Source organism: Dama dama, chromosome 31, assembly GCF_033118175.1.
Source record: "Dama dama isolate Ldn47 chromosome 31, ASM3311817v1, whole genome shotgun sequence".
In the NCBI taxonomy this organism is placed as follows: domain Eukaryota; kingdom Metazoa; phylum Chordata; class Mammalia; order Artiodactyla; family Cervidae; genus Dama; species Dama dama.
Window position 1 is genome coordinate 10,617,006 of NC_083711.1, and position 16,334 is coordinate 10,633,339.

The window sequence follows — 16,334 nt, forward strand, 5'->3', positions numbered from 1 at the left end:
GGCATAACGTTTTAAAGGTTCGTTCCTATTGTAGCATGCGTCAGAAATTCTTTTTTTTTTTTTTTTTTTGCTGAGTAATATTTCAGCGTATATACATGCTACAATTTGTTTGTCCATTAATCTGCCAATGGACATTTATATTCCCACCCTTTGACTGTTGTGAATAGCCTTGCTTTGAGCATTGAATTGTACAACTCAATGACAACAACAAAAAACCGAATGATAAAAAAAGACAAAGAGACATTTCTCTGAAGAAGACTTACATGTGACCAATAAGCTCATGAAAAGATACTCAGCATCGTTAGTCATTTGGGAAATGTATATCAAAACCACAGTGAGATCACTGCCCACCCACTAGAGTAGCTATAACTGGGGAGAGAAAAAAGGAAAATAGGGTGAGTATATGGAGAAATCAGAACCATGTGAAAAAATTGGAACCTTGTACATTGCTCTTGAGAATACAAAATGGTGCACCTGCCGTGGAAAAATGTTTGCTGCTTCCTCAAATTGTTACGCATAAAATTATCATGACTCAGCCATTCCCCTCCTAGGTATGTGTCCCAAGAATTTGAAAAGCGGGACTCATACAAACACATACTTGTATACCAGCTGAGCTACCTTTGAATATGCATTGTTACTATTGTGTATCAATTAATCTTTCCTAAGGAGGATTTACTTATGTTGCCATCTGGGCATTTAGCATGTAAAAGAGCAGAAATTAGAACTCCAGAAAAAAAAATCCCACCCACATAATGCAAAGCCATGTTAGTTGAAACTGAAGCCCTAGAGACACAGAAAGTTTGGTTCAGCCGCAGAGGCCATCTTGTAACATCAAGACACAAAGGAAACATTTTGAGGGAGAATCCACGCTGAGTCAGATTTCTTCTGTCTAAAAACATTGTCAAGATAATGATAAAATAATGTCAAGAACATTCATCTACAGAATCTTTTTCTTTCCAGCCACAGAGCCCCAAAGATTTATTTCCCAAGTGTTAAATTTTTTTGAATGTTCCACAACGAAATTGATAGGTCTTGCTAATCGCAGTTGAGAACAGAAAATCTGCTTAGAACATTTGAGTTCATGGATATTTATTGCATATTCCCAGGGTTGAGTCTCTTGACCACCTATTAACCATTGATAATTCATCCTGAACTTATAGCCTTAGTGGGTGCATAATAATACTCACACTTGAATACTTGTTGTTCTGGAAATTCACTTTGAATTATAGAATGAAATATGCTCTGTGCAAAGACCTAGGAGCTGTTCACAGCTCAAGTTCTGGCTTAACTCCACTCTACAGCCTTTTCATTTGTTCTGTGACTGGGCATTGACCTCAAGAAACATGCCTTCTCTCTGAAGTCCTCTCTTAAACAGGGTTAGTGGTTACATGTTTTGGTTTCCCTGCTGGTTGAGAACTGCTTGAGAACAGGAATATGTGGTACAGTTGTCTGATCAAGTTGGCACAACTCGCCCACCTATGCAGACCCAGCCCTTGACACCAGTAGGCATCCTCTCTACTAAAATTACCTGCCACATAGTCCAGAGTGGATCAGACCTTGGGTTCTGCATGGGCCTGGAAGATCCCAAGAGAGAGGGCAGAGGCAGACTTGGGTTAGGCCTGCGGGGCTCATTCCCCCAAACCAAGTGAGTGACTCTGCCCCTGCCAGAGCAGTCCAAGCGGTCAGCAAAACCGGGGATTTTCTGTGGCTTACTGTACGTGGGTCCTCTCCAGGGACATGGCCCACATGCTCTACCAAGCTGAATGCTGTTGTCGTTTCAAAACACATTTCTTTTATCGCCTTTGATCTGATAAAAGTGAGCCACTCAGAGTCTTGATTCATTTTCAGCAAGATGGTGAATTCTGCCCCTACCATAGGGTGAATAGAAGGCCATGCTTGTGTCTATTTAATAGGCATTTAGATGTTTACTCCCCATAAAATACTCCCCTTTGTGAAATGTGGACACCCCTTTGGCTACATTTCACAGTTGTCTAAATCAGTGCAAGCCTTTTCTAAAAGTAATTCGGCTTTTAAACTAGGAGTGAGCAATGATAAAGCCAGTGATTTTAAAAGTAACTAGCTTAACATTAGGTTGGTTGTCTGTTGGACAGGAAATGTAGGTAAGTGCACGTGTTCGTGCACGCTCAGTCGTTGCTGACTCTTTGTGACCCTATGCCAGACTCCTCTGTCCATGGGATTCTCCAAGCAAGAATACTGGTGTGGGTTGCCATTTCTTACTCCAGGGGATCTTTCCGACCCAGGGATCGAACTCGTGTCTCCCACAGTATGTAGGTGACAGTCTCTAATTTTGTAGATTGTTAGAATCCTAGTGTCTCAGCACTAGGATACCACCAGGGGGATCAGAGCCCTTCTAGTTTCACCCCCTCTCCTAAACTAAAACTCAGAATCTTAATATGGTTAATCTTCCTTGGTAGGCACTCAGTTTGTGGAATAAATGAATGAAATATATGTTCTGCTGTGTGGCTACTGTTTATTGTGACATCATTTCGTGGCCGTCTTGGTGGGGATGATCTGCTCTGCTGGTACGTACATTTTATTTATTTATGGGAGAAACTGTATGTGATTTTATTGACAAGTTTAGTGATCTTCACAGAATAAATGCATTCATATACAAACTTCTGTGGGTCCCACTCATTTGAAAAGCTGGTAAGAAAGCCATTGTTGTTCAGTTGCTCAGTTGTGTCTGACTTTTTGTGACCCCGGGGACTGCAGCACATCAGGCTTCCCTGTCCTTCACCAGGCTCACCAGGAGTTTGCTCAAACTCATGTCCATTGAGTTGGTGATATCATTCAACCATCTCATCCTCTGTCGTCCCCTTCTCCTCCTGCCTTCAATCTTTCCCAGCATCAGAGTTTTTTCCTATGAGCCAGTTCTTTGCATCAGGTGGTCAAAGTATTGGAGTTTCAGCTTCAGCATCAGTCCTTCCAATGAATATTTAGGACTGATCTCCTTTAGGATGGACTGGTTGGATCTCCTTGCAGTCCAAGGGGCTCTCGAATCTTCTCCAGCACCACAGTTCGAAAGCATCAGTTCTTCGGCACTCAGCCTTCTTTATGGTCCAACTCTCACATCCGTGCATGACTACTGGAAAAAGCCATAGAACTGCTTTTAATACAAATGCAGATGTGCCCATGCACACAGTTTTGTCTCTATTCCAGAAGGTTCAAAGACCTTTGAAAGTTCTCCAGGGACCCTATGCTGAGCACCTTTGTATTGAGTCAGGTTCCAAGGCCTATGTGAAATTGCTAAAGTGAGCAAGACTGTATGACTCCTGCCCTTTACAAGCATGAATGTTTAAAAAATATACAAATAACTTCATGTGGAAACTTGTAACTTCCATCTGGACAGTGATTTTTAACTGAGGGTTGAGACCCTTTTGGGATTTGTGAAATAACGTTAGTAGTTCGGGGCCAGCATTATCAAATCAATGGAATGGAATGGAAAAGAAACCAGGCTATATGTCCATATACTGAGTTGAGATGAAAAATATGGGTCCCCGTTTGAGAAAACTGATGTCTGCTCTGCTTGTTTGACTTTATATTCAGGGCAGTGGGAGCAATTTAAAGAAATGCATGCTTTCTTTTCATGGTCTGTTTTGACTGTTGGCCCTTTCTCTTCCTTATTAAAAAATAGTCCAAGAGTCCACTGGTTCCACTAACATTTTAATGTCTTAACAGCCTATCCTAAGTCATCACTTACTCACAGTTGTGAAAATAAGCTTAAACCTGGCTCTTGAAGGCTCTCGTGATTTTTCTTTAGTTTTCCTCCTTTCCAGATAAGTGAAAATCAGTGTGATCCCCACCAGGCCACTACTTCTCCACTTTTAGATAACATTCCTAAACTTGGTAATTCTCATTTGTGAAATGATCCTGATAATGATAATTTCCTTCTTTTAGGATTGTTGGGAAGATTATGAGTTTACATAGACAGAATGCATAACTTAAATCGTTCAGTTCAGTTCAGTCACTCAGTCGTGTCCGATTCTTTGTGACCCCATGAACCACAGCATGCCAGCCCTCCCTGTCTATCGCTAACTGCCAGAGTCTACCCAAACCCATGTCCGTTGAGTCGGTGATGCTATCCATCCATCTCATCCTCTGTTGTCCCCTTCTTCTCCTGTCCTCAATCTTTCCTGGCATCAGGGTCTTTTCAAATGAGTCAGCTCTTCGCATCAGGTGACCAAAGTATTGGAGTTTCAGCTTCAACATTAGTTCTTCCAATGAACACCCAGGACTGACCTGCTTTAGGATGGACTGGTTGGATCTCCTTGCAGTCCAAGGGACTCTCAAGAGTCTTGTTGAATTGTTGGCACACAAGGAATTGTGTTTTATGCTTCCCTTAGACTTTCTTAGAATCAGTCCATTCAGGCTGTATTTACTAAGCAGAAGAGTGCTCTGGGTGTGGTAATACTCTTGTTTCAGAAGCATCTGTCTAATCATTTTTTTTTAAATCTATTTAACTCCATTTTTTTGTATAAATTATTTAGCCCCCTCTCATCATAAATGACATTAAGAGAACAATCCCTCTTTCTTTATATTTTGAATCAACATTCTGTTCACTTACAAATGTTGCATATGTTGATTTTTTTGGAACCCAGATGGAGTCTCCACGAAAACTCAGAATACTATTAAAACTCAATTGCCAGATTCTGTTATAAAGTAAATGTAGTTTAAAAAAAAAAATTCACAAGAAGAGCTAAGTGATTTTCCTGGTGTTTTTCTCCCTCAGAAGTACTTTTGTAGGTACTGTGTTAATCTTAAAGAAGTTTATTGAATTTCCAGAATTATCAGCAATACTCAAAGCAAATAAATGTATTCAAATTCTTGGAAGAGATAATTCATGCATGAAAATCTTGCTTCTCTACCACTCTTAGAGTAGTGCGAGGAGATTTAAATTAAACCTTGCGGTGTCTTTGAAAATAATATATAGGACGTACTCTATGCATATAAATACTCTTTTTGGCACCGGGTCGGTGAGTAGCTGCTATAATTTAAAGGTTGTGCGTGATGTGGGTTTGTGAAGATTGCTGAGCTGTCTCTTCTAGGGCAGCCCTGTCGTCATTAAAATGCTTCCTGACTCTGCTTTCTCTTCCATGCCCTGCCCTGTTCATTCCTTCCATTTACATAATGTTTTCACATTCTCTTTTCTTCCTTTCACTCTCTCTAGCAATAAAAACTTTGCTGTTACTAGTATCTGGCAGAATTCTATAGGAAAAGACATCTCTAGTGTCACATGGACCTGCGTTGGCATTGCCACTCAGCTGCTTTCGGGAATTTGGGCAACAACGTTGACCCCTCTGGACTTTGGTTTGTTGTTTGTAAAAGGGGCCTCTGATCTGTGGCTTCAGTGAACACTTTATACTGATAAGCTTACTTCTCTGAAAGGTATGTGTTTCAGAGAAATAATTAAAAATCAACAACTAATTGTAGATTTTTGTTGTTGTTGTTATTATTCAGCTGGGTAGGAAATGTATTTTGTGAACAAGGAGGGTCTTCTTGGAAGCCCTGAAATCTCACTGTGTGCATTATGCTCAGTTGTGTTTGACTCTTTTCAACCCCATGGACTGTAGCCTGCCAGGCTCTTCTGTCCATGGGATTTCCCAGGCAAGAATGCTGGAGTGGGTTGCCAGTTCTTCCTCCAGGGGAATCTTCCTACCCAGGAATTGAATCCGTGTCTCTTGTGTCTTTTGCATTGGCAGGCAGATTCTTTACCCTTGTGCTAAGTCACTTCAGTCGTGTCTGACCCTGTGTGAGACCCTGTGTGACCCCATAGACAGCAGCCCACCAGGCTCCCCCGTCCATTTACCCCTGTCAGTTCAGTTCAGTCGCTCAGTCGTGTCTGACTCTTTGCGACCCCATGAATCACAGCACGCCAGGCCTCCCTGTCCACACCAGCTCCCAGAGTTTACTCAGACTCATGCCCATTGAGTCAGTGATGCCATCCAGCCATCTCATCTTCTGTTGTCCCCTTCTCCTCCTGCCCCCAATCCCTCCCAGCATCAGGGTCTTTTCCAATTTACCCCCATACCACCTGGCAATTTCTCAGTTTTCCTACTATTTGCAAGGGCTCTGACATTACATGGTGAGTGGTAGATGCTAGTGATGATAACTTTTATTGATAATTTTTTATGTTCTAAGCCTAACATGTGCTTTTGCGTTTATTACATTGAATCATCATCCCTCACTTGGGGGTGGGATGGTGGTTTAGCTTCATTCATAGATGGAAACTTGAAATTCTGTGATGTTATGAGAATCAGTCTGTAGTCTTCCTGGCCCTTGAACCTAGCTTCTCAATCACTTTTCAGTCCTCTCTTTCTGCACGAAGAGATAGACAGAGATCTTTAGACTGCTGGGTCCACAGTAGGGTCTCTCCTGCCTTCCCAGTCAAGGACTGCCCTTCAAATACTGATACATTCCAATGCAATGGAAATGGACCTGTTCTGAAACAGGCGCATAGATCCAGGTGTGGGAGGATGAGTCTTTTAAGAAATTACTCACCAAGTTGGGTCAAAGGTCATGGTCAACCACCTCCGGTGGCTGTTTGGGCCAAAATCGTTATCTCAAGTCCCCAGGAAATCCTAGTGAGCATTTTTGGAATGATGTCATCTTGATGTTCAAAGCTTTCACTGGGTGGTGTTGTTAGACAATCAGAGAAAATATTTCTTACTAATATTGTTGGTTCTCTTGGTGGGGTCCTTCCCCATTTAAAAAAACTGGCAACTCAATTCAGTACCTCCTCTCTCGTGTTGGAGGATATTAATTCCCCAGAGTGAGCAATTTTTGATGCTATTCCTCTTACTCTGTCAACAAAGCAGTGTCTGAAAACATTTCCCAACAGTGCAAACATCCAGGTTTTCCTCCTTGGTTCCAGCCTCAGCGTATGGCGGTTCATTATTTACACATGCTGAGAGGCCTGCCAAGCCGATGCAGGTGTTGCTGACTTGTGAAGACACGTTGACTCTTGCTCTAAAGAAAGGCTGGAATGCTGCCCTTTGTCAGAGGGATCGAGCTGTGCCAGTCACCGAGCTACATGTCCGCGTGTAAAAATGCAGATCTCACTTTGCTGCAGAAGTGAAACAGTTGGCCATACTGTCTTTAGTAGGTTTTTCTTCCAGTGAATATCATTCTCCTTCCATCTCACGTCCCACACTGTTGAGTAGCCCTTGCTTTAAGGTTGCTGGCTGTGCTCACGATATCACTCTCTTTGGCTTTGTCACTTTGGTGTCAACTAAATTGTCTATAAAGAAAGCTGAGTGCCGAAGAATTGATGCTTTTGAGTTGTGGTGTTGGAGAAGACTCTTGAGAGTCCCTTGGACTGCAAGTAGATCCGACCAGTCCATCCTAAAGTCCTGAATATTGAGGGGAAGGACTGATGCTGAAGCTGAAACTCCAATACTTTGGCCACCTGATGCGAAAAACTGACTCATTGGAAAAGACCCTGATGCTGGGAAAGACTGAAGGTGGGAGGAGAAGGGGACGACAGAGGACGAGATGGTTGGATAGTATCGCTGACTCAATGGACATGAGTTTGGTGATGGATAGGAAGGCCTGGCGTGCTGTGGTCCATGGGGTTGCAAAATGTCAGACACAGCTGAGCCGCTGAACTGAACTGAAATTGTAAGGAGAGAATGCAGTAGCTTGGAGTTTCCATGTGGAAGTGATTAACTTCTAATTCTGAAAGGTAGCTGATGAGTTTTGGGTCTTCAGGAATCCAGTACGTCTCAATTGTAAACCTGTGGAATTAATTTAACCTCCATGATGGTAAATTGCCAAGATGTTTGGTTTTTTGGAGCTGGTGGCTTTGTGGACACCCAGAAGGCTCTCCCCAAAGTTCTTTAACCCAATGCAGCTTTTCATCAAGATAGGCTGACCCCTTTCATGTACAACCCCAGATTTAAGCAGCTGTGTATACTGGGGGGTTTATGATTGTCTTTGTCGGTCTGCTGTAGGTTCTCTTTCTCTACAAGATCGTGCAAGGACCCAAGGCTGCTCAACCTGCTTGTTTTCAGGCTGCTCTGCACTTGGTGTGTAGGGAAGAGAAGGGGGCGGACATGAGGGTCTCATGAAAGTGTCAGGGCTCGATTCTGGAAGTGGCCAGCATTGTCGGAATTTGTATTCTGCTGGCCATGACATAGGCATGTGGCCCCCATATAGGTGTGACTGGGCTGAAAAACTACATTTCCTAACTTCCCACATGAAAAAGGAACCCATGTAACATCTCTGCCCCAGTTGCATATTATAAACTTAATCTTAAGGGTTCTGAAGGTGAGTGTGTCTATTAGGAAGACCTTGACAGGGGATTGGTAGCTAGGTATTTGTTCTGAATTCCAGGTTCATTTTTTCCTTAGGGTTCATGAGTTTCCTACAAATGGCAAAGAAGGGAATTATTATTGAAAAAAGTGCTGCACTGGGTACTTTTCCTTTTTTGCCTTATGGTGTATTTATACCTTACCTAAAGTTCCAGAATTAGTGTCTGGTCATGCATGATGTCTCCCTGGTGGCTCAGTGGTTAATAAAAAAAACCCTTCTGCAATGTAGGAGATGTGGGTTCGATCCCTGGGTTAGGAAGATCCCCTAGAGGAGGGCATGGCACCCTACTCCAGTGTTCTTGCCTGGGAAATCTCATGGACAGAGGAGCCTGGAGAGCTATAGTCCATGGGATCACAAAGAGTCGGACAGGACTGAGCAACTAAACAACAAAAACATGCATGATGCAATCTAGTAACAATCAGATTTGGGTTTTTCAGATGGTTCCTCTGTGGATCTGTGCTGACTTCAGGATTCCCTGACATCCATGTTTGTACCTCACTTTGCCCTGAGTTTTCAGGGTTAGAAGGCCACATTGGCACGTTTCCTCCTTTGAGAAGCAGGTCTCTTGGGTTTCAGGAGGACTCCGGCCAGACTTTCCTGTCCAGGAGTGTAGAATTCCAGTCATGCAGTTTTTCCTCCTAGGCGATCTTTCCCCTTATAAATCCCAAAGCTTTCATCTTTAATAATAGTTTTGGAAGCATTTAAAACATTTCATACTTTTCGCAGCATCTTCAACACAGTATGTTGAAGATGTTTGAATCTTTTTAGTTAATTTTTTTTTCCTCCTAAGCTGGATTTGGTCATTTCGAAGTTGATTGAGGTTGGAAGGCCGAGAAAGGTGAGGTCGGGGAGCTAACCTCACTGTTTTTCTCATAGTCGCTTCATTTCCTCCTGTCACTTCTGCTGTGGTTTTCTGTCCCTCCTTCCTCCTCCCCACCAACTCTCTGCCTTTCGTTTACTATTGGCTGTCAAGCCGTATAACTGAGCGTGTTAAATTGAGAATCAATAGATTCTTAATGGGGACTACAGCAGAGAGACTCCCACTATTGACAGAGTCAAGTTCAAACTCCTCATCTCGCCATCCCCAGCCTTTGGCAGCCGGCTCATCTGGTCCTAGCTGGTTGCACACATTGCAGCAACCCCACCCTCATCATACAGCACCCTGCACCCTCTTTCTGAGCCACACCACGTCATAATCTTCATAAATCATATAATTGTAATAAATATCAGTGAAAGTTAATTGAGTACTTCTGTGCCTGGGTCTTTTGTAGAAGATATTAAAGTGTTAAACTCTCCAAGAGACCAAAGCATTTAGAGTGTGCTAAGGATAGATATAGATAAAAATATTAAATATTTAAAAGAGTTAGCTATTATTAATACATGCTATTACATATCACATGGGCTTTCTAAGTGGCACAGTAGTAAAGAACCCACCTGTCAATGCAGGAGGTGCAAGAGATGTGGGTTAGATTCCTGGATCAGGAAGATCCCCTGGAGTAGGAAATGGCAACCTGCTCCAGTATTCTTGGGAAATTCAGTATACTGGGAAATACTGGAAATGTCCAGTATTCTGGGAAGTTCCATGGGCAGAGGAGCCTGTGGGCTACAGCCCTGGGGTCACAGAGAGCTGGGCGTGACTGAGCGCACGCACATCACATGTCACATGTTAGTGACTTAATAATCGTGCGTGCTCAGTTGTGTCTGACTCTTTGTGACCCCGTGGACTGTTGCCGGCTAGGTTCCTCTGTCCATGGGGATTCTCCAGGGAAGAATACTGGAGTAGGTGGCCATGCCCTCCTCCAAGGGATCTTCCCAACCCAGGGATCGAACCCAGGTCTCCCGCATTGCAGGTGTATTCTTTACCAGCTGAGCCACAAGGGAGGCCCATGAATACTGGAGTGGGTAGCCTATTCCTTCTCCAGTGGATCTTCCTGACCCAGGGAACAAACTGGGGTCTCCTGCTTTGCAGGCGGATTCTTTCCTGTCTGAGCCACCGGGGAAGCCCAAGTGTATTTAAGTGTAATTAAGTTAATTAACATTATTATTATTAGCTATAACTTTATGGGCATATGGATACATGAAAGCATGTAACCGTCTCAAGGACAGGCTGGGTAATTGTTCTCCTCTCCCTTTAACAAACGGGGAAGGGAAATGCAGAGGTTCTGTAAGCTGTCCAACGTCACACAGCTTGGGGGTGTTTGTGTAGTGTTGACGAGTAGCCAGACTGTCATGGGTGTAAATCCCCTCTCCAGCCACTGATTCTACTTGGGGTAGCCCCTCATTTCTCTGCTCAGAGTGCAGTGGAGACTCAGCATCGTCCTGTGACATGCCCCTTCTGTCATACTGTCCCTTTCCTGAACAGAGTGAAATCTGTGCTCGGAAATGAGGTCACTGCACCTTCCATCTGTCCAACACCCTCCTTCCCGCACCCCTCCATGGGAGCCCCTTGAGGCTGGGGCCAGGGCTGGGGAGGCCTGTGTTAAATGCTGGTGGAATCCTTCAGCATTAGAGATGATCGTGCCGTCTCCCCATTTTCCAGATGGCAAAGCCGAGGCTCGGTGAGGTTGCATCATGGAACTGTCTGAGCGAGGATCTGGGATGAGAACCGTTGTTTTCCGAGTCTCTGGCAATGTGGACTTTGAAAGCAGAGCACGTGTGCAGTTATTTTGGTCTGGTTGCTTAGTTCCTGGCAGGGTTCTGGCTGGCAGGATGTGTTTCTGAGCTTACCGTGTACTTAACCGTGTACTCGGAGTGGTGACAACAGCCGTAGGAGTGCCTTGGCGTGAAAAGACAAGCAGGGCCTGCGTTTACACGGCCTGCTGACTGAGGATTCACATATTCTGGTGAGTCCAGAGGGGCACTTGCACACGTGTGGCTCAAGGGGTTTCGTTCAATTTTTTTTTCCCCCCTAAGCTGAAACTAGCGAATTTTATCAATTCTTTCATGAATTCTCATATTTGATATAGGGAGTCACTTGCTAAATGATGTCTCCTTGTACACGTTACCCATAACGCTTCTGCATCTGTGTATGTAACTTAGAATAAAGAAATGATCAGGCCACAAATTTAGTTTTTAATTTGAAATTGTCACAAACTTCTGGAGAAGTCAGCCCTGTGGTATAAAGAAGGTTGCTTTCTCTAAGTCATTTGGGAGTAAATTACTATTACCCTCAGGCATGAGTGTTTTTTTCCCATAAACAAAGACAGTCTTCTACAAAACCGCTCTACAGGGCTCAAATCACGATGCCTAACCACCAGCTCCTTCTCACACCCTCTCCCACTCTCTTGTCACTTGTCCCTAGCTCCATTTCAAATAACAGATGTTTCCAGCGAGCTACATGTGTTGCTCTGAGTTGTCACGTGTCTTCAGATTTCTTCGGTCAGAAACAGCTGCCCTTCAGGAGTCATGACCCTGACTCTTTTGAAGAACCCAGGCCAGTTGCTTGGTTGTGTCCCTCAGTGTGGCTGTACTTGATGCATTCTTGCGACCGGCTCCATATTCTGAGTCATCGGCAGTCACCCTCAGTGGTGATGGCGTGACCCTCCCTCTCTGTCTTTGCTGAGAACTCCTGAGGTCAACCCATCCCATTCCTGATGATGCTCACTCATCTGGTCCCTTGGTTTAGATGGCTCCTGCCAGCCTTCCCTGCTGGGAAGTGATTCTTTTCCTTTTTTCCCTTTTGTAATTAGTAAGCATTTTATAGAGACGTACTTTGATGGAGATTCCCCATTTCTTATCAGTCTTTGAGTTTATTATATCTCTAAGGAGAAGGCAATGGCAGCCCACTCCAGTACTCTTGCCTGGAAAATCCCATGGATGGAGGAGCCTGGTAGGCTGCAGTCCATGGGGTCGCTAAGAGTCGGGCACGACTTAGCAACTTCACTTTCAATTTTCACTTGCCTGCATTGAAGAAGGAAATGGCAACCCACTCCAGTGTTCTTGCCTGGAGAATCCCAGGGACGGAGGGGCCTGGTGGGCTGCCGTCTATGGGGTTGCACAGAGTCGGACACGACTGAAGCGACTTAGCAGCAACTTAGCAGCAAGGACTCATGGTTTCCTATTTTAGTCAGTGGTTATTATAATCCATTAGGCTTCCCTGGTAGCTCAGATGGTAAAGAATCTGCCTACAAGGCGGGAGACCCAGGTTCGATTCCTGGGTTGGGAAGATCCCCTGGAGGAGGGAATGGCAACCCACTCTAGTGTTCTGGCCTGGAGAATCCCATGGACTGAGGGCCTGTCCATGGGCTCACAGAGTCTTCCCTGGTCGGATCTGTAGGGGTCCCTCCAAGAAGAGCTCTTCTGTGATCTTCTGTACCCCTTTCTCACTCTGGCTGGACTCTGAGACACCCTGGATACTCCTCTCTGTTGTTGCCCCCCGACCCGACCGGCATGGTCTCTAAAACCCCCGTGCCAGGCCACTCCCACAAGTCGATATCTTCCCTTTTTTTAATTCATATTTTTTAAAAAAGTGTATTTCCAAAGAGGGTATGGAGAAAAGGGAACCCTCCTACACTGTTTGTGGGTATGTAAATTGGAGCAGCCACTATGGAAAAGAGAATGGAAGTTCCTCAAAAGAACTAAAAATAGAGTTACCATATGATCCAGCAGTCCCACTCTTGGGCATTTACCCAGACAGAACTATGCTTCAAAAAGCTGCCTGCACCCCTACGTTCATTTACACTATTTACAACAGCCAGGACATGGAAGCAAACCAAATGTTCATCGACAGAGACATGGATGAGGAAGATGTGGTACATATGTACAATGGAATACTCTTCAGTCATTAAAAAGAATGAAATAATGTCATCTGCAGCAACATGGATGGGCCTAGAGGTTATCGTACTAAGTGAAATAAGAGAAAAGACAAATATCAGGGGATATCACATATCTTTCATTTAGATGAAGGTTTTAGGGGAGAATTGGTTTTGTTTCTAAACTGCAAAAAATCCCAGTGGGGCCTGTTTAGTGTTTTAGCTGGCATGGAAGGGGACCTTCCGTGCCTCCAGGCACATTCTTACACAGATTACTGAAAGATGCAGGAGCAGTTCAGTCATGTTAAAAACCCAGGTTTGAAACTGTTATCCTTTTTTTCTCCACTACTGAGTGTTGATAGGATTTCCAAGGTGATAGAAGGACAACCTCTCAAGGAGATCTGTGGCAGCTCACACATGGTAGTGGAGGGGCTTCCCACGTGGCTCAGTGGGTCAAGAATCCGTCCGCAATGCAGGAGATGCTGGTTTGATCCTGGGATCAGGAAGACCTCCTGGAAGAGGGCATGGCAGCCCACTCCAGTGTCCTTGCCTGGGGAATCCCATGGACAGAGGAATCTGGTGGGCTACAGTCCGTGGGCTTGAAAAGAGTGGAACACGGCTGAATCGACTGAGCATGCATGCACGCACGGTTCTGGAAGGAAGGGGAAAGAATGAGAGCTTCTTCTTGTTTTTTTTTTTTTTTAATTGTCTGCTCATCTTTCCTTCTTGCGTTCTGCTCGACTTTTCCTGTCCTCAAGCACGCTGCCCAATCCTGTAATCAGCTGTAGATCCACTCACTCACTTGTCACCACTTCTCTATATGACTTGACTTTTCCACTTGTTTCCATTCAAGTCTATATGACTTGAATTTTCCACTCTGAGAATAATCAACTAAAATTCTTGGCCCCAAGTTTAATTTTTAAAACTTGTTTACAATAGCCTGTTTTAAAGTGAGATTTTAATGAAATGATGATTAGTATGAACATGTTCAGCTGCACCTCCTTGTTAAGTAAAATATTTAAAATTTATACTGTTTATTTTATAAATGTCTTCTCTGTCTCCCCCCCCATTTAATGCACATGCAAGTGCATGCGTGCACACAGACACACACACCCCAGTGTGATGAAAGATACTTACCTGTGGAAAGAGTTGGGTAAATTTTGAAATTCACAACATGTCAGGGATATCCTTTATATTAATTATTGGACTATTGGATATAATATTCTAGTCTGTTATTAAAATCTGCTAGGACTGGAGAAGTCTTGGTCCTTTTGAATTTTCAGTGACCACACCCACACTAAATTATTTCCGTATTCTCATTTTAGAACATCATTCTTACCTTTAACCCATGGTAATCGTTTGGCTGAGTTACAACCCAGTTTTCAGGCTGGTAAGGTAAGTTTCTTAAAAATAAATTCTCCTGATGGCTTCCCAGAAACAAAGAACATTTAAACCTGAGACTGGGATTTAATCGGTGTATCCTGATTCCTTCTGGACCCTACGTTTCCAAGATTTCTCTTTTCTTCTTTTCTTGTCTTCTCTGTTATCCTTCACTCCCCAGGCTGCTATTATTTCCATGGTTGCTTTTTACCATTTCTCATACTAGTAACTTAGATAAGAGACCTTTAGGTTGGCTTAGAGTTTCTGAGGAAATGGAGAAAAGGACATTTTCTTTGCTTTAGAGGAGTATATGGAGTGCACGAACGTATCTGTAGTTTTCACAGTCAAATAGAGGTCAGAACTCTGAGGAATCCCGCCATACAGAAGTCTTACATTTCATGCTGTTGGTGAGTCGTACCTTGGGATAGAGCGTCATATATATTCACTGTATCGTTTGCTTTTGGCTTTATTTTAGTCATTCTTCTTCAAAGAGTTTTTTTTTTTTAAAGCCGTTTTTCATTTTAACAATTATAAATCATTTTGATGCTAATAACTGGGATGACATGCTGCTCCATAATCTGGGAGTTACTTAAAATTGAGTATGGAGAGTTTTGCAAGATATTTCATATCTCAACTGTTCGTTGAATAACAGTGTTTTTGTTCTCTGAGCCTACTATCCTGCCTGGATAGCAGGAACAGATCAACTGTATATGTCTGGCATACTTTGATGATTTTACCTGGAGGATAATTCTTATCTGATCTTCCTTTTCATGCTTCTCAGCTCTGACAGTGTCCTGGGTTAATGCCCTTTTCTGTATTCCATAGTTTTAAGGGTTGTATAGTAAGAGTCTGGAGAAGAATAAGAAATTGAACGCAGGGTTTTTGTTATGTAGTTTTAAATTCCACTGAATTAATCTAGCTCTTGAGGCCCTGTGGAAACAGGACATTCGTTTCCAGGCCTGGGCTCATGGGGGTCAGAGTTCATCGGACACCCCAACCTCTTCCCAACCCTAAGTACTAAGCATGGAGTGTCTCAGATGTAATAACTTTTGTTTACGCTTGTTAACAAAAAGTGATCTTGCTGTATAATCTCACTCTCTAGATGAACTCTGCTCTAAAATTCACAACTCAGATCTGACCTTACTGTTACTTCCAACCATAACTCAAAGAGTTTCTACTCAAACATGTGAGTCATACTTTTGGTGCTGGCTTTTCTGAGTCAGTTTAGCAGCCAACACATTTTATTTTCGGTACCTCCTATCATGAGATAACAGGTATTTGGTTTTTATCCCTCAAACCTGTGATCTTTTTAATCTAGACAGTATATCTATACTTCAGTGTATCTTCATTTAGTAAGTCTGATTAGCTTTGCACCTTCCTGACAGGTTCTGGGGTAATAAATAATGTTTTACCATTGGCAGTGTTCTTTCCCAGATATTGAAAGTTTTACCCCTGTTTATCTTTAATCAACATGGTTACTTATATTTAGAAGGTGCATTTGCTGTGAACAATAATCTTTTCAAAAAGCTTGCAAAGGCATACAAGAGGAAGAGAGTGGGTGTATTATTTTACAAAGTGATGGTCTTTTGAGTTGTCACTTCTCAGCCTTATACTTTATCACTGAAGGAAGATACCAAATGCCCCCAACAGGGGTATTGCCCTTACGAGTTGTGCCTTCCTCCTCCATGTGAAGGCATCATACGTTTTCACTGTAATCAATATGAAAGGAATTTTCATAAATTCAAGCACTGATTTCACTCATTTTATTTTCCTTACTTTTTTGGGAAAGCTTCTAATAGTGATACACAATCCTGGAGATTATAATTACTAATCAATACTTATATGTAATGAAAGATCCCATTCCCCCCCACC

The 16,334-nt window shown here is 43.2% G+C and overlaps 1 protein-coding gene across 4 annotated transcripts in view; it reads left to right on the forward strand.

Moving 5' to 3' along the window:
• TIAM1 (TIAM Rac1 associated GEF 1) overlaps window positions 1-16,334 on the forward strand; it is a 451,658-nt gene that overhangs the window by 242,749 nt on the left and 192,575 nt on the right. The window contains exon 5 of one of the 4 annotated variants that reach the window (XM_061134344.1): window positions 2,436-2,543. The exons of the other annotated variants lie outside the window; for them this stretch is intronic. The gene's annotated coding sequence lies outside the window, so the exon portion shown is untranslated. The remainder of the gene's footprint in view (window positions 1-2,435; window positions 2,544-16,334) is intronic. 4 annotated transcript variants of the gene reach the window in all.